The sequence below is a fragment of the Telmatherina bonti genome (assembly GCF_933228915.1).
Source record: "Telmatherina bonti genome assembly, chromosome: 1".
In the NCBI taxonomy this organism is placed as follows: Eukaryota; Metazoa; Chordata; class Actinopteri; order Atheriniformes; family Telmatherinidae; genus Telmatherina; species Telmatherina bonti.
Window position 1 is genome coordinate 16,335,504 of NC_136619.1, and position 19,151 is coordinate 16,354,654.

Genomic DNA, 19,151 nt, shown 5'->3' on the forward strand with positions numbered 1-19,151 from the left:
TAAGGTGCAGAATATCGGCTGCTCCTCTGAGCTGGAGGCCATGTGGGGCCACAAGTCGGAGACATGCAGTTAAGACGTAGCCAGCCAGTGTGTTTTAATCTTTTTCTCTCTTCACTTTGATCACAGTAACTTCAGTCGAAGCTTGTTCAAATCATCACCAAGACATTTTAAAGGGTTGCAATTAGGGCCAAATAGCTTGCCATTTATCAAGCTCCTTTCATGTCCACCATTTTATTTTATGAAAGCAATCGATTGTCTCTCTGTGGCATGGAGGTGCAGCCCAGTCTCTGCTTGTGTTCTTAGGTGAAAGCGATGAGCGCAGCCAGGCCATTGCTCCAGCAGTGAGTGAGAGAGATAGAGGGTAATTTGGCTGGCTGAAACACCACCGCCGACACCTTTTTTCACATTTACACCAGACTCATCAGACAGCCTGGTCTGGTAAAGATATAGTAGCTAGTCAAGATGCCAGAGGCAGCAGGCATCTGTGTTTGCGCTCAAGGTGGAGCTTGGTAGCTTGGAGGGGGAGCTAAAGATGAGAAGAGAAAAAGCAAAGGTCAAAAAAAGGAGAGGAAGGGACATAAAGAATTAGAGATAATGTAATAAAACAAAGGCAGGTGATACAGTGCATTGCATATTTTGTTTGTTTGTTTGTTACAGATTTTGTGCTATTTTTCTCTAACCTCCAAGGAGGAAACACAGCTTCTTGCAGCCAAACAACAGAACAAACACAAGTGAATGACATTAGCAAAGAGAAAGGGAGACTGCAAACAAATATCACACACTTTCTTTCTTACACACTCTCACAGGATTGTCATCATAGCAAAGACTTATTCAGAAAAAGTAAACCATAAGCAGCAATTTTCAGAAAAGAAATTCTTTAAATTTGCAATTGAACATAATATATAAAATATGGATGCATTCTTTGGTCTTGTGATATAGCAAGTAACGCAGCATGCATATTTATCATCAGGCTCAATAAATGGATTAACAAAAAATGCGCATACACAGAAAAAAACAGAAAATTATCCAATATCTACATGCAGTGCATTTTGATGCTTGCACACACACTGAAACACACACAGTCAGAGCAGAGCTCCAGCCGAGCAGGGCAGAAGAGTAGACTGCCAGGCCCTGACCAAATAATCATCTCCTAGAGAGTGATCATCAAGGCCTCCAACATCACTGCACAAATACACTAACCCTGGACCCCCTGGCATGAGGGGAGGGAGGAGGTGAAGACAAAGAGTGTTTACAGGAAAAGGGACAAAGCGGGAGAAAATAAAAAGAGTGGAGGAAAGGGAGGGGGAGGGGGAGGAAAGGAAATTAAAAAAGTGGAAACCAACACAAGTAAAGAAAGATGGGGTTCATGTTTATGGGAAGAAATATGTGGAGGGGCAGAAAATTGAGCAGACATACTGAAGTAATATAAAATGCAGGAATCTAGAAAGAAAGACTAAAAGACAAAGTCTGTAGGAAAAATGGACAGACAGTGTTGATGATCGTCAATTCTTAAGGGGAAAAGAAAGAAAATCAGGATGAGAGAAAAATATATATGGGGCTATTTTGATGGGTCTGGACAAGAGAGGAGAAAATTGGAAAGGGAGAACGGCAGGGAGGTTAGGGCAAGATGGGTGTCAGTGTGTTCGAGAGAGAAGAAAGAAAATCGAAAGACACTGCAAAAAGGAACGAGTGACAGAATTAGAAGAGAAAATTGGGCTGCGCTGACAGAGAAGAAAAACGAAGGAAAGAGAAATCACACAAAGCTTCAGAACTCTAGATGGTAAAAACATATAAAGAGAAATGGAAATAATGGAGAGAATGCATGTATTTGCTATGCATGAATGTATAGCAACGTTGCCCGGGAAACGGAAGCCGCTTGAATTATGAGCTGATTAGCTGCCCTCCTCTTTGAAGTCATGCCCCCAACTCCCCCACTCCCAAGTCATCACGGTGTGTGTGCATGCTACCTGGGACACAGTCTGTGCACACACAGATGCACAAAGTGTTCACTCCCACATGCATGTAGTAAACTTAGCCTTTACTCTCGGTTGCCTGTTGTATTCACAGTAGCCAGTACCTTTCTGCGTCAACATCTCAATCTTTCACTCTCGGCTGGACTCTGCTTCTCTCTGTGTGGGACGTAGCGGGATGCTAATCTTGGCCCTTATCTTTGCCTGCAGCTCTGTTCACGCTCCCTTCTCTGCAAACGCCTTATCTGCCATCACTGTCAATCAGAGCAGATCAGGCTACCTGCAGCTGAGTCCGCTCGACCCTCTCTCCTCCCCTTACCCCCGACATCCAGCTTCCTAACATGTCCATTACCAATAACCAAACAATGGATCCTGTAGCCTGCAGCGTCTGATGCATACCTCAGATACATGCACACAAACACACACACAAAAAAGTAGACAAACTTGTGTTCAAGACTGAAATTGTCAGATTCTTTGACAATCAGTGCTGCAGGTTGAAACTTTCCCTTTGTCACAATCTGGCTTGCATATTTGATGACTAAATGTATACCAACCAATTACCAGCTCTATTCTTGTCTCAACTCACAGCAAAAACAAAAAGAGGAATTTAATTTTGATTTGAATTTTGGTCTGGGGAACGAAGTCAAAGTGCAGCAGCAACTTAGTCAAAAACATTGCATTAAACAAAAACTGTATCTGTGTCTGTACTTGTTGTTTTGTCTTTTTTGTTTTTTAGCTTTAGACACGTCTAATGCAAAAATTAAATTAACAACAATTTTTCTTAATGTGTTAGATTAACCATGAGAGAACTCTGGTGTAATTTAGTCTTATTTATTTTTTTGTTTGTTTGCTTTTTGTCCAATTTTATTGTCAGAATGTTGCCATTAGTGTTCCTACTTTTGTTATTTTTTCATTCTTCCTTTTGCACCTTTGCAAGCAGACATACTTCCTACCACCTTGTCCAAGCAATAAGCCAGAATACGAAAGCTCTGTTTGTCCTTAGATGTACAGTAAGGCCCTGCAATATTTGGACAACAAAACATTTTTTTTATGATTTGGGTTCTGCATGCCGCCGCCACACTGGATTTAAAATTATACTGTAATTTAACTGAAGTCAAGGCCTTTAGGTTTAATAAAAGGAAATTACCAAAAATTCCTATACTGTAGAATTTCCACCATTTTTTTTGCAGTTCTTCATTTTAAGAGCAGCAAAATAACTGAGCAAGCAACATTAAAAAAATGTTTATTTTAAATTTTTTTTTAAAGAATCCTTTGTAGGCAGTGACTGCAAGAACTCTGGAACCCATAAACATCACAAAACCCTGTTTTCACTCCTGCTAGACTTTTACTGTTGTTGCTTGTTTGTGGCTCTTTCTGCCCACCCCCTCTCTGAAATTTGTGGTCTATTAAGTTGAGATTTGATGACTGACTCAGTTATGGCAAAATATTCCACTTCTTCGCCCTAAAATATTCCTTGGTTGCTTTCACAGCTCACAACAATGAACAGTTGGTCATTGTTCATCTAAACTGTGACATGATATTTATTTAGTTTTGCTGAATCTGAGCAGAAAGTAAATCCCTATAACTTTAGATTTCATCCAGCTGCCTCTGTCTGTTGTCACATCATCAGTATAGATCCGGTGACCTAGAGCTGTTGGAAACCATGTATGTTTTCACCATCTTACTGTCCTCTACCTTGTTTTACAAAAGACATGGGTCCTTTGGATCACCATCCTTTCTTTTCATTTCATTCTGTTACAGGCTGATCTTATATTTCATCTGTCCAAATGTTGCAGTTCCAGAGCAGAACCGGCTTCTTTAGATGTTGTTTTCAGTCTAATCTAAACTTATTCTTGAGGCTGATTACTTGCTGGTTGGCACTTTGTGGTGAATGCTTTGTATTTGCTTTCATGAAGTCTTCTCTATGGAAGATTTAAATTCTGGTCACTTACATTCTGGAGCGTTCTTGTCTTGAGTAGATGGTGTGAAGATGTTTTAATCATTATGGAAAGAATCATGAACACACCCACCTCTGTTCTATTCCAAGGATGTCGAGACCTTTTTTAATTCCCAAGCTTACCAGTACACTCTCTTTCACTCCAACTGTTCCTTTTGTCACTCCGAACACATCTCCCTGATGGATCTCTTCTTGTCTTCAGCTAAACGGTGGCCCATTTCACATCCATGGATAGCTTGTTTAGCTGCATGTTGTGGGTTCACAGCAACGGCTTCCAAGTGTAAATGTCACACCTGGAATCAACTCCAGAACTTTTACCTGCTTGATTGATGAAAGCCATTAGGTCCATTAAGCATTAACTGTCCAGTTACTTTTGGTACTTTGAGAAAAAAGTAGCTACAAATGAAAAACCTGCATTTCTTACAATCTTTCAATTTTGATATAAATACTTTTAAATCAAGCCCAAATATATATTTGAGAACTGTGTCTTTAATATGTTTTAGTAAACACATTAAATATCAAAACTTGTGTCAGGGTCCAAAAACATTTACCTGACCGGGTCCGTATGAACACATGTACACACCAAATCAAATAGGCAGGCTTGTAAAATTGCAAACACACAACCTCCAGCCCATTGGCTCCCTCCTTTAATCAGGCAGGGCGATTGACCTTCCTCCTGTGATCTCTCTGTGAAGCCCACCCATCTAAATACTGTGCACACAGACCCACCCACTAATCAGAACCATTAATCCAGACTGCTGGCATTTTCATTCACAAGCCTCGCAATGAGGGCTGCTTTACCACAAGTACATCAAAAGGAAAAAAAAAAAAAAAAAAGCCCAAATCCCTTTTGGGCAGGTTTAATATTTTTAGGTAAGGGCACTTTTATGTGGAGGCAGGTGTGCCCTGGTTCCCTAATGCTGGAGTAATTGTAGATAATGGAGTTTTAAGGACAGCTGCTGATGCTGGTTTAAGTAGGATTTAGGTAGAGATTTATGGTTGAGGGAAAATGGGCGGACGGGTGGAAAAGTTGGACAGCGTGAGGGGAGTGGAGGAGGAGGTTAGAAAGGATATGTAGAGGTTAGGGGAGAGTGGTGGCCTGCTTGGCTTTATCCCAGCACAGGTGAGAAGTAGGATGAAAGGGAGTCAAGGAGAGAAAAAAATAATGTGGTTCTATCATCTTGTAAAAAAAAAAAAAAGAAGAGATCTGAATTTGAGAGGGTAAAAAGGAGATAAAAAATTAACTCATACATAGTTTAGTGCAAAACCAGAGCCCGTCTGGCCTGGTGCTTTTCGAGAATAGGAGGTTAGAGAGGGCACAAGCTGGATGACTAATTGGGGAGGATATGAAATGAGCCTTGACTCAATCTACACCCTTGAATCAACTCTGCCCTACAGTATGCATCAAATGGGTTCCCTAAGTGGTGCTTTTCCATTGATTATACCCTTTCAATGCTACGCTCCAACTCCTTGTTGAAGAATTTTGACAGAAAAAAAAGAAAAGAACTGAAGGGGGAAGTTGAGATACCGGTCAATACTTAGTAGGAGCAAACCAGAAAAAGTAGAAAAGCAAAAAGTGTGTAATACCATATAAACAGATTGCTATGAAAGTGATTTGAGAGAAAGAGAGGGAGGACAAGGTGTGTAAAAAGTGCGTTTGGCTCGCCGTAAACTCAGCGGTGCGTGACACTTCGCCTGGCATGGCACTCACACTTTATGAGGTGTGGAGGGACCGTCTCCCTCGCCTCTCTGCCTGTTTTAATGATACAGTTTAAATGGAAAAGCTGGAGCTTCAGTTGGCACCAAGGACTTCCTGTGCTACACACACACACACACAAAAACCTACATAGTGATGGACAAATATATATTTAGAAGCTCACTTCCAGAGCAAACACAACAGCATGCTCTCATGTGTTGTCCTCTTTAGTGCAATTAAAAAAATCTATTTTTTCATAAATGTGATTGAGGAAAAAGCTTTTCGCTTTAAGTTTAGGTCCAGGCTTGGAAATTTGCAAATGCACAGACATCTAATGTCATTTGTTTTCTTTGGAAATTGTCTGAACATGCAAATCATGCATGCACACACACGCACAAACAGACATGCGTGTCTCTCTCTGATTATAGTGCACAGGCAGAGCCTTGGATGGGGTTGGGAAATAAGAGTCAGGAGGTGAAACTTGCTGTCAGAGCTGTGCAGCCTCCTCAGATCTGCCCTGTGTACCTGGCCAGTGCTCTGACACAGGAGAGGGTTTCCACCCACACTTCTCACCCATCACTGTACCCCCTCAGAGGAGAACATACCACAGTAATGCAATATTGATCTGACATTGTAATATGTGTGTGCATGCGAACCTGTGCAGGTATGTTTGTGTGTGTTTGGCTGAGATATGCTCACCTGCATTGTCTACAAGTGAGGTAGATGTGCAAAGTTTGTTCATGTGTCACATTGTGTGTGTGACTGAGGATTGTGTCTGTGATATGGAGGCGGCAATGGGAGTGATGCATTAATAAGCAAGAGGTGAGGTGTTAGCCTTGGTGCTATTCCTGACACCTCACTGTCAGAGTCTTTCTCTGCAGTGGCGGCCCTGACTGAACAAAAACTAGCAGGGCCCTGTACACTCTCATTTCACTTTCACTCCTCTGAATCCTGTCTTGTTCTCTCTCATTTTCCCTCTGTCTGGCTATCTACCAGTCTGTAGCCATTTTCACACATGCACTGCAGCCTTGGAACTTTCCAGACGTTAGCCAGAGGGGATGCATGTGAGTGCACAAATGTCCAAATCAGTTGGATCAACTCTCGTATTGAGTTTTCCCAGCCAACTCCCAGTGAATAGTCGGCTTGATGTCAGAATGAGCCTATGAGTGCATGCAGCAGGTCCAGAGGATTGCATGTATGCCAGTTTTTTTTAAAAAAAAGTCATTTCTTTATACAAGCAAAAAGTACAGAAAAAATGAGAGAAAAAGAAATAGAGCGGAATAACTACAATATGAAAATAAAAAATCAGCTTTACTATTTGTAAATTCTTTCACTGATCAAAATGATTGATTACTCAAAAGCACAAACAATTGACTTTTGTTGATATAATCGACTTTTGCTTATTGTCATTTATCCGCTATAAAACTGAGTAAAGGTTTTCTGTCTGATTAATGATCAATATTTCCAAGCTGTTTCCTTAGTCAAGACAGCCAAAGGGCAACATCATTACTCTTTGCGATCAAGCAGCAGAACTGAATTTGTATTAAAGGGGAAACATTTTCATTTCTGGGATTCTGAAAGTAGTTCATCTTGACATGAAATGGTGGCAGAGAAAATCATTTTGTGCACGATAAAGCAAATAGTTCATCCATAACAGATGCTGAAATTGTCTTCATGTCCTGTAAGCTCGCTAGAAATGTAGGGCAATACAATTTATAAGAGAGAGTGGTTACAAACTAGAAACAAGAGTTATATTCTGTATATTCAGTCTTTCCACTTTCCTTTGGTATTTGTGTGACTCGTTTCTGTATCTGAGTCTGCAAAGGATAAATAAAATTAAATTAAATAAATAAAAAAATTCCATAGTGGCAAATGAACAAAAAAAAGAGAAATAATGAAAATAAAGAAAGCTTGTATACAGGCAAGGCAAGGCTCCAGACTTTTTGCATTGGTTGCCCGAGTGCACCTAACGTTTAATTTTAGCTGCACCTGCAAAGAGTTTAGGTGCACCCCAGTTTGTATAGAATGCTCAGCGCCTAATTCCAATACATTTTAATGATGTATTTATTATCCAGAGCAAATAGACTTTGTTTTTGCATCAATATGTTGATGATATGTCATAGCTGCTCTCTGTGTTTCTCTGTAAACTCCACTCTGATGGCACATGCATGGTACATGCGCACGCATACAGTTGACCACAGTTTCTTCAGCGAACAGACCCTGCATGGGAAAACACATCAACCAGCTGAAAATCAGACAAAAGTTTATAAAACTTTTTTAAGATTCACCCAGGAACCTGAATATGGAAACATTCATGGTCCAACAATAACCAGAGTATTTCTCCTCCTCTGGTGTTGGTAGAGAACACCACGTTTATCACAGGGATGTACACAGTTAAAAGAGCAGAACTTACCATCATTGTTGTAATTTCTGAATTGTATTAAAATGGATCAAATATTCTTTGAGGGTTTTATTAACATCAACCTCTTAATAGCTTTGTATGATGTGTTTTTATAGTCTAAGCTTGGGTATAAAAGAAAGGAATACAGAATATGTAAACTGACATTGAAACACAGAATTAAAGTCCTTCACCTAGAGCTGTGAAATGCTAGGTGCACCAGTGGCACCAAGAAAAAAAAGTTACTCGCACCCAACAATTTTCTGGTGTAGGACATTGTAAGGACATGTAAGGACATTAATTTATCATCTTTTCTCCAGTTTAATAAAACATACAGCTTGTAACCACTTTTATTTTTTATTGTTATCTAATTCCCTTCATACATCTACAATGAGGCACTGATGCAGGACAAGTTCTGTCAGCCACCATTGGAGCTTCATGACCAATCGAAAGTTTGGACACACTTTCCTTTGGAATTTAATGGTAAAAGTGTGTCAAAAATTTGATTGGTAATGAAGCTCCAATGATTTTAACACTCTTTGACTGGTAGTGTACATCATTACACCACTTTATGGAATGTTCCAACTTTAATTTGTGTATGTTTTTTTTTGTTTTGTTTTGTTTTGTTTTTTTTTCCAGCGAGACCAACATGCAGGTAAACCTTGTTTTCTCCAAGGATGACACTGCTTGATTTATTTTTTCTGACACTTTGTGTGTTTACACTGTGTCATGAGTCGGTTAATTTAGTCAATATTTATAAACAGCTTTCAGATACAGTTGCAAACAGTGTTTATAAAAGCATCTTTGACCTCTGCTGATACCCAAGTTTTACAATGTTTTCATGGGTGCGATACTGGATTTAACACTAGCTCTGACTTCTATAAACATGGCATTCACAAATCTTAAATTGAACCCAATGTACATAACTACATTTTTCTCACTTATTTCCATTCCATCTAAGTACAAACATGCAGCTTTTGTTTTGTGGCATGACTATATGACTGCATGTTGATAAGTGATGGCATTTGTCTTTAATGCATGGCAATAGTTGTTTTTACACATGACTACTGGACAGTTTCAGGTAAATGTATCAACATTTGTTCTGGACTTTTTCTACAATTCCTGTTCACACATGTGCTTCACAATGGAAGATTCAAGGGAGGATACTGAGAAGAGCACTTGGCATTAGCAAAAGTGATGCAGGAGATGATGGAAAAATTACGCTGAGGCTCCTTGTTATGTATTTAACCAGAAAGGAGACTGATGGAGCATCTTTTCCAAGTGTACATAACTTCTCACTTACACAGTGGCAGTAAACTCTCTAGAAGATAAGGTACAACATTCATATACTGTCTCACCAGTTGTTGGTCTTTCAGAGATTTCACTCAATTGCTGGTTGTGAAATCTCAGTCAGAAGACCATAAAGAATAGTGAAGACCTTTGCCACTCCTCTGGAAGATTTCTGGTCTGCTTACTAACTCCCATGCAACACAAGGTCAAAATCTGTTCCCCACAAATGTAAATTCTTTTTCACAATCTCATTTTTTTATTTTTCAGTCACTCATGAATGGTTATGCTTTGCATTTAAGTTGATGTTTTATGGAGGCTCCACTATACAAAACAATTTCCTTCAGATATAGTGTCACTACGTAATTTTTAACCACAGGTACTACATCTAAGACATGCAGACAAAGGTAATTATGACAGATATTCCCCTGAGACCAGGCCGTCTTTGTTCTAGACTATTAACCAAGTGGCACCCTCCGGCGGTTAAAAGTGAAGCCTATGCGGAAGTGCATAAAACTGCAGTTCCCCCTTTATCAGCTAGGGGCTGGCTGCAAAACAGAGCAAATCTCCATAGACTCCCATGTTAAAAAGGCCAACTTGACGGACGAAATAAACATGTTTACAGCCTGGTTCAAAACTCCATTTTTGGTTTGTAGGTCAGGTTTACCGTCATGACAACTGTGGGGGGAGTGAATTTTTTCTATCTTCTCTGTTTAAAAGTAATTTAATCTTGAAGTTTGGCATATTTAGGGGCGGGTCCTTTTGATTGACAGGTACCGATATCCGGCTTCAAGTCAGACGAACGTAGAACAACCGCGGTTTTTAGCCGGTTAACAACGTGACTTAGCTTTAGCCCGCTTACCTACGTTAGCTGGTTAGCTACCATTATCTGGGGTTAGCTTATAGCTACAGAAAGCTCGGAGTTTGCTCAATGTCAGTTATCCACCATGACGCTCACGGCCCCCCTCTCAGCTCCACCTCTTTGCCCATATTTGTATTTTCCGGGCAAGACTACGCGCATGACGCTGCCAACATGGCGATGGTAGGAACCGCCCACCGAGCTCTCCAGAAACCTATGGGTGATGTCACGGAGACTCCGTTCATCTCTTTATATACAGTCTATGCTATCAACATGCGGGTGCTGCTCTGGAACCAGTCTTCCTGACCAAAGTTCAATGCTTTGGCTGTCAAAATGCAAACTAGTTGCCCAAACTTAGGCACCAGCTGCAATCAGGCTTGACCAAATCTGACTACCTCAGTTGTTTTCAATACTTTGAGTTGATTTTTTTTTTTTGTGTGTGTGTGTGTGTGTGTACAAATAAAGAAGACAAAGAAAAAAGCTAAATAGGAATAAGGTGTGTTGTGCATTTTGAACAAGAGGCCTCAGGATTCATGATGTCATTTCAATGTGAAAAACTAAACAAAGTTGCTAAATTCCAAACCAGAATGGCTCTGCTTACTCCTTTACTTCAAAGATCCAAAACCCCAACAAGTTCTTTAAAAAAAAAAGACATTTAACAGCTCTCACACACATCACATACTGATAGCAGAGTACTGGAGACTGACTCACCAGAGCTCAGAAGCAGCAGCTATTCCCAGTGCAATAAAACAGCCAGACTAACTAATAGAACCACCCACACACCAAACATACTTTTTATCACACACCACATGCAGAAACAAACACACACGTGCACACACACACACACACACACTTCTTTGTCCCAGCCCACTCATAGCTCGTTAGCTGCTACATAGAGGTGGTTGTTTTTGCCGTGACACAGCCTGGCAGCAGCTCGCCGTATCTGCTGAGAACGCACCACCAAAAATACTTCACTTAACAAACTCCTCTGATTACAGTTTGACTTTCTCGGCGTCTCCTCTTTTCCCTCCTGTCTTTAATCAGCATGTAAACAAGCACAAGGTCATTTTCTTTCTTAAACGAAATGGGGGAGATAAGAGGAGCATGACGCAGTTAATCCTTTGGACACACTGATGGAGGAGTTCGTCCGGGTGATGCTCGACTGTTAAATATTCAAGAATGCTTCTTCTCATGGTATTGCTCTTTAATGATGACATGTCAGTTATCTGTGGTTTGCTTTTCTGTCTTTTTACCCCATCTTTGAACCCGCTTCCCCCAATCCGCCCCACCATGCCTCCAACATTTGCTTCCACAAATGTCAGAACTACCAAAAGATATCTCTTGGTTGTCTCAGTGTGTGTGTGTGTGTGTGTTTGTGTGTCTCTATGTCAGATTATTTTAAAATCAACACAAGGTTCCAATGACTTGACTATAGTGGTTTACTGAAATAAGCATGGTCTTTTCTTTCCGTTTTCTTGCTTTCATTGCTTGGATGTCTGTGGCACTTATTAAGGACTGGAAAGAAAAGTAAAGAAATGGGGGTAAATTGGATTGGAAACTGAAAACTCAAAGGAAAATATTTGAGTTATCAGTGACAACAACTCATCTTTGGCAACTCAGTGTGGTGTCAACATCTGTTTCTGTTAAGACCCCCCTTTCATCTGAAACCACACTGAGATGTCTTTCTCTTGCGAGTCACATCTTGATCTTCTTACATTAATTTAGACCTAAATACCTTTACTTTGGAGACTTTAAGAGCAAAACAGAAAAACAAACCCAAATAGTAATTGTGTTTATATTATTCTAGATTCTGTAGCTAAATAGCTCAGCATTGATGCAACCGATACTTTGAAGTCTAATTGCTTGAGGAAATCTCGTTTTTCAGCATGCGGCTTCACAACATGACAGCAATCTAGTCTGGAGAAAAGTCTCAAAGTATCACTTTTGAAGGCAAAAAGTGATACTTTGACAGCGCCCAGGCCTCATTTCTCTCCTCCACTATTTATCAGCCTTCTCCTCTTCCTCAGTGAAGCAGCAATGTTAACAATGCTGTCCCCACATTTACCAGTTCTGCCTCATTACAGCTAAAGAAGTGGATAAATTAGCACAGGAAAGCGTGCACGGTGGAATCCAACTCCACCTGTCAGCAAGGGAAAGATGGTGAGCATGTTGAAATGGAGGCGGGAGGTGTGAAAGAACTGCTCAACCTTCAACACATTATAAAGAAAAGTCACCCATTAAAGGAGGCTCTCATCCTTCCAGAATCATTACTTGAGGTTCATGGCTCAATATTTTAGAAAAAGTAATATATTTGTCAGTTAAGGATCTTTTTTTAACTGGATCTATCCTTTTTATTCCTTCTCCACTGGAAGATCCTTTATCTTTTTTTAATTGTAATCAGCTCCTCATTCTCATTCAGCTCTTTTAGCATTTTGTGGGAATTTCAACACAAATCTATGCATACATACAGATTTATCAACATCATACATGAATCCTTCATAATGCTTTATAACATGTCATTGGAACAAATACGCAACAAATTAGCCTGTTTGTTGCCATCATCTGAACACCAAAACTCTGTTGCCCTGTGGTCTTTAAAAAACACCCTATCTCTCCTGCTCATCTGTCCACCGCCTCTGGCCTGTCATCTTTATGGGCTGGTTGAAGGCGCTCCTCCAATCAGCAGTGTTTGTAGCCTGTCCGCATTTGCCAGTAAAACAGCCAGGCATTCCACGATGTCCGTCCGCCTGCTTGCCAGGATTAACATTTCACACTCTCCAAGGTTGAAAATCCCATCAGATGGAACGAAATTAATTTTTGTACAATATTCAGAGCCACAAGCCAAATAATAGGAGACAATGCTGAGTGCATCCCTGGATTGCGATTCCATTCACTCCCTAATCGGCAGGATGGTCGAAGACGGAACAGCAGCATAGTAAATGATTTCATCCCAGGGGGATAAGAAAAACAATGGCCCTTTTTAATTTCTTTTCAAAAGCGGGCCGCAGAAAGAAATGATATAGACGTAATTGATGATGAGGAGAGCACAGGGAGCCTTAGAGAAGGTTTCACGTCCAGTGCTCAGGCCTTTTTTTTTCTTTTCTTTTTTTTAAATTTACAGCACTTTTTTGCTTCATAGCGGCAACCGCTCTGAGGTTTGACACATCTGGCACAGAGGACAAATTGATCAGCAGCAGAATGCAATATATCCCTTTAGAAGAATGAGTAAAGGAGCTGTGTGGCTTGAGAAATTAATTTAAACTGCAGCTCGAGTTCTCCAGGAGCAGATGTGCTGAAGAAGGCTTTACTGTCTCTGCAGATAAGAGGCTGTAAGTCCGCAACATATGAACACACATCTACTTTGTGATGCTCCTCATGAAGTCATTAGTATGTAATGTACAACAGGGATTATCTACTTTAGAATGAATGAAATGAAAGAAGTAATGCATGCTCAGTTTTAAGTGTTCTTACGTTCACTTTTATGAGTAAGTTTTCTTCCCAATATGGTGAATTAAGATTGTTTAAAAGAGGCTAAGACAAAGCAATGGTGACTTTCTGGTTAGATTCACAAAACACAATCTTTACTTTTTACATTCAAATAGAGTAAAAAGAGTAAAAATCTGGCTTGCTTAGTGTCACTGCGCACTGAGGCACAAAGACATACAGCAGGCGTACAGCAACCATGTCTGGGGTGTGTGATGAAGGGAGAGTGTCAAGAACACGGATGCACTGATCCATGGCCCCATGGTGTGTGCTTAGTGATACATAATACCGGTATTGCACAATCTTCCCTCAACCTATTTTTGGGTGAATCACACTGAGTCAACTTTCTGCACTTTTCAGACATTGAGAGAAAAGCGACAAAGTGTTGCCTTTTGTCAAACACGTTAGTCAAAGCTGATACCAAGCTTTCAACTATGATGATAAACACATCAAAGTTGGAGTTTTTTTAAAATATTTATTTATTTTATGTTCCTCTCTGGCATGTTTGGCTGCCATATCATTAATACAGCTGTCAGGTGTTGCTGATGGTTACATCAATGTCCAGAAATGGGTGGAACACCACCCTTCTCATGGAAATGTATGAAAAAAAGACACGGAAAAGGAAAGTTGTGGAGACACAGTCAGGCATGAGAACATTTTGGAGTGAGGTTGAGAAAATGAAGAAGTGAGTTAGAGACAAAGAGAAGCTGAATATTCTTTTTTGTGTAAATTTTTAATTGGCTTATGGTCTACTGTAGCACCCAATTAGCATGCTTGTTACATGGAAACACCAACAGCTAATTGGCCTGTGAGGAGTAAGCAGCATGGCCCTGAAAGTAGAGACCAGCATTCATTTGAAGCTCTGTGGCTCCAGTAGTGCCATGTTAGGAGGCTATTTGGCAAACAGTTGTGAATAACATTTTGCTGCTCCAATTGCAAATATTAATTAGACGTTCTTTCAGTCTTTATTGCCAGATGGGGTAACAGAGAAAAAAAATATATATAAAATTTGCAATAAAGTTTATGAGCCATCAAATTAAATCATTTGGTCATCAAGACTTTTCTGTGATCAACATCTTATCTGTGTATACAATTGTTTGTGTTGACAGGTGTTCACAAGCAACAATGTAGCCTTTAAATTTATCACTGAGTGAGACCGTTCACAGGCAAAACTAACTTGCACATATACGCGGCATGCATCCAGCCCAGTAATGGGGAATACGCTGAATACAGACCTATACACAAAAAATGCATTAAGCTTACCAAGGGCAGGAGGCAAAATCTCTGATTACATTTACTGTACGAAGTGCAACAGCCAGATCTGATGCGGAGAACATCAAGAGCTCATTGTGCTCTTTACATGCAATTGATCAAATGATGTAAACAAAGCTTGCCTCAGCCACAACAGAAGGGGCCAAATTCCCTCAGGGCATTGTGAGTGTGATGCACACAGCACAAGACTCAGTGTGTAAAAAAATTTAAATCAGGCAAAACATGAGAATTATATCTATATCCTACTGAAGCCAAATAATATTGTCCTTTCCTTTAGTCTTTACATCTTACCCATTTTTCTATAATGCAGAAGGCACATTTTTATAAAAAATATAAAAAATATCTATATTGCACAAATAAGAAAAATACAATTAGCATGAAAATAAAACTGTAAACTCAACCCAACTTTATATAAAGTCTCTGCAAGGTAAACATGCCAGTTTGTCAAAAAAAAGTGAAAAAAAAATCTCATTTTAATTTCATCACTCCAACCAGCTAATTAATAGTTTACACTTAATGTTGAAATATGCACCAATTTAATTGGCACTTGTCTTAAAAATAGCTGCCTGCCACCATGACTATCATAACCAAAAGTAAATAACTGTGATTAAAATGTTTTATGAACCAACTATGTGGTGCTTCGTTTTAACATCCATCAAAGCGACTTTCAAATCTTCTGATGTCAACTGACTATAAAAAATGTATGTAGCCACCATGACATCAACCATTATATGTGAGCTTTGGATTTTTTAGCTTTGAGCTTGTCATCATACTGTTGCTCTCTTGGGTTTTTGGAGCTAAAACTGATGTTTAATAGATACTCGGGACCCCAGGAGACCATGCTGCCTCTAAAGAGTGGCAGCCTCAACCCTAACCTGTTGATTGTATGGAACAAAACGACTTTCTTGCTTGAGCAATAAAATATTTATTAATAAATGTATGCTTTAAAGTTGGGCAGCTTGTAGATTCACCCTGATGTGTCTGTCTGAAGAATACAGTCACCGTTTCTGTGTGATGCAACATGCGCCCTGGTTTGTAACCTGCGAGCTAGGATGTGCTTATTGTGCTTCTTTGAGGGGAGCACTTCCCTTTCTTTGAATATGTCACTCTGGTTCTTAGATCTCTACAATGTCTTCCTGTGTCCCAAAGTGTACGAGACTCTGAACAGCTCTGGTCCAAAATAAATATCAGATCTGTTGACACCATTTGATTCACCAAGATTACTATGATTGTCTGGGTCAACTTTACTTTCTATCTCGAGAGCTAAAACTAAACAAGAAGAACCGGTGTTTTGTTTCTCTGCTCCTAGTACTTGGCATAAACTACCAAAGAACTGGAAGTCTGCTTAGCTTTGCAGAAAAGCAGGTAGACTTTCAGCGCTTGTAGCTATAGGTTTATTGTTCCCTCTAATGCCGGATCTGTGTACGGTATGGCCAACATAGCTGACACTGGTGAAATGCACTTTTGCACTGGAGCATAGGAGTTAAGGCGTCATGTCGCAGTTCCCTCTCCTGAACGTGAAGGTGGCAGAATGGCTGGTATGTGCTGGTAAACTCCACAGGGCAGAGCACTTTCAGCGGTTTGTTTCAGTTTTGGCAAGCATGTCCTCTTTTAGAACAACATGATGTCAACATTGCACAGTATCGCATGCACATTTCCTAAATTCTTCAGTCAGTCTTTCATGAACTTGGTTTGTTGTGTATTGCTTTTAAAAAGAAGATCCAGAAATCCAGAGTAATGTTATCACAAACTAACAAGTGAGTACCGAAACTTGCATGTAACTGTGCTGCTTAGCAGAGTTACACATCAGGTCTTGAAAGAGGTGCACGTCAAGCCTTCATGGAGCTACATGGTGTCTTCAGCCGGGATGTCGCTACTGACCTTGCGCAGATACTGCACCATTATTTAAGACAAACACAGAGACTACAATATAACTCTGCACTACGTAACTTCATTACATCTTGACAGTTAAGCTGCCGAGAAATAACTACAAGTAACAGAGATGCAGATAATAATGACAGGTTCATTTGGTTTGTTGCTTCTGTAAAATAAAGTAAACAAATATATCAAATGTAATAGACAGCAGTTGTAAGCATGATTATAATGCTAAAGCAGTAGCCAGTGTTCTGTCTGTATAGCTGTAGGTGCCTCTCTCATTTTCATGTCTCTCCCTGTTGCTGTCTTGAGTCTGATGTCTTTTTTTCTTCTTTGTGTTGCGGTAATTGCAGTGAAAGTGACTGCTGTTTAACATTTATTAGCTCCCTACGTACTCAAAGTAGAAGCAGAGTTACATCAAGTAACGTCTGTTTTAAGCTTCATGTGTTTGAAGCACATGAAGAAATTCACCGCAGTCGTATAGATACCCTGCTGCGAAGTAGTGTTTGGCGGTGTAACTGCAGGCCCGTTCAGACGTACCGCCACACAGGTATAAATGATCACAAAGCCATTGGAAGCTTAAATATTCTCCTCCATAAGCTCAGCTTTGATCTAACATGAAACATAAATCAAGCTTAAGGGAGGAATCCAAACAAGGACATCATGCTGGTAATGTGTGTTTAACAGTCTAGCTATCTCTACATCTTACTTTCACATAGGGGAGAGAATAACTATCGTATGACAGTCAGATAAAACTAAGCCTATAAAGCTAAAACATACAACATGTTCTGTACTGGTGCTAAACGGTGTACCTGCGCCAAGAAAGTATTCAGCCAATGTTTGGATTATTTTTGCATCATCCGTCTTCTTGAAACAAAGAGCGGAGCCCTTTTATTTATTTATTTGTTTTTAATGCCACATGTCTCATTGGAACATAATGTGCATTTTGTTCCCTGACAATCACACAGCCACAACCGGATCGCACAATCATGTCTGCAACAGTGTGTGGCGAAGCCAGTGAAATGGCAGTATTATACAAGTGAGCATCTCAAACCATAAGGCCATGACAGTGACTATGAGGCTTGTCCAGAAGTGTCACCTCTCACAGTCTCTGTTTGTCTTTGTCTCCCTTGCACTCTCCTTGTTCTCTTTTTTTCCCTTGCCTCTGTACCTATCTTAATGTCTCATACACACACCCACACACAGAAAGACAGAATGTGTTTATTCGTCTTCTTTATTCAGTCTGTGCTCCGCCTGATATTGCAGGATTGACCCCTTGCTGTGAGCTGTACAGTGGAAATGTTTACTCAAACCCCACAGAACATGCCATTAACCTCTTTCTAGATAGAAGACAAACAAGAATGCCCCTCCATGAGGGCAATAAAGACAGGAACACCAATCCAGTACCATCTTTGCAATCATCTCATTACGAAGCTGCAGGAGGCAGTAAGGAGCTGGGGAGTCCGGTCTCCCAGGGACATTTTCACTGCAGTGTACCAGTGTGCCTAACATCTAGCAAAGTGCAAACAACTGATTAACCTAACAGTCAGGAACAATATGAAGCCCCATAAACACATCAACCACCTCTGCCCCCCTTCATAAACCAGCACATATGCATAATCTCTTCCTGTTTTACTTCTTGCCTCTTCTCCTGTGTCTCCTTCTGTCTCTCCTGCTCCCCCCCTCCATTCCTCCCCAGAGATTCGGAAGGATATCCTCAGGCTCTGATTAAAGACTCAACCTGGGAGGTTGTCCTGGTGGTGAAAGGAAAGGGGGAGGCAGAGAGGCCCAGAGAGAGGTCTGGGCACTAGAAAAGCTTCCCCATCTGAGGGACCTGCAGGCGTAATTCAATCACACCTCGATAATTCCCCCTGATGTGAGAGTCGAATCCCCCCCTCCCACGCATCAAGTGCAGAAAGACAGCACAAGCTCACGCTCATCCAGACTAAGGACCTCCTCCTGGGTGGGCTTAAGAGCCCACTACTGGGTATGTTTTATCTGTGTCATTTGAAGAGGCCATTATTTTTAATTGAAAAAGTTACCTGCCCGCCAAAGGCAAGTGTTGGAAAACGGGCCGGAAAAAATAGGCCCAAAAACAACAAAAAGAAAATGGAGGAAAGAATTAAAACAAAAACACCAGATGGGGAAATGCATGGTAAAAATGATTGTTTATACTTACTGTTTGATTATATGTGATAATGAGAGTGGGATTCCTCAAGGCAATTAGTGTCCGAGGCAGCCATATTGTGGGAGGACAGGAGAAGGACGGCATGGCCTGTTATGAAGGAGGGCTTATCAAATATCTCCGGCGGGGTGATTAGTGTAATAAAACACTGCAAGGTGAGATAGACCAC

General features: G+C 40.4%; 1 protein-coding gene across 9 annotated transcripts in view; it reads right to left on the reverse strand.

The window, feature by feature from the left end:
* Positions 1–19,151, reverse strand: part of celf6 (CUGBP Elav-like family member 6) — a gene marked incomplete at both ends in the record, with an annotated part of 135,532 nt that overhangs the window by 107,319 nt on the left and 9,062 nt on the right. The window lies entirely within an intron of this gene.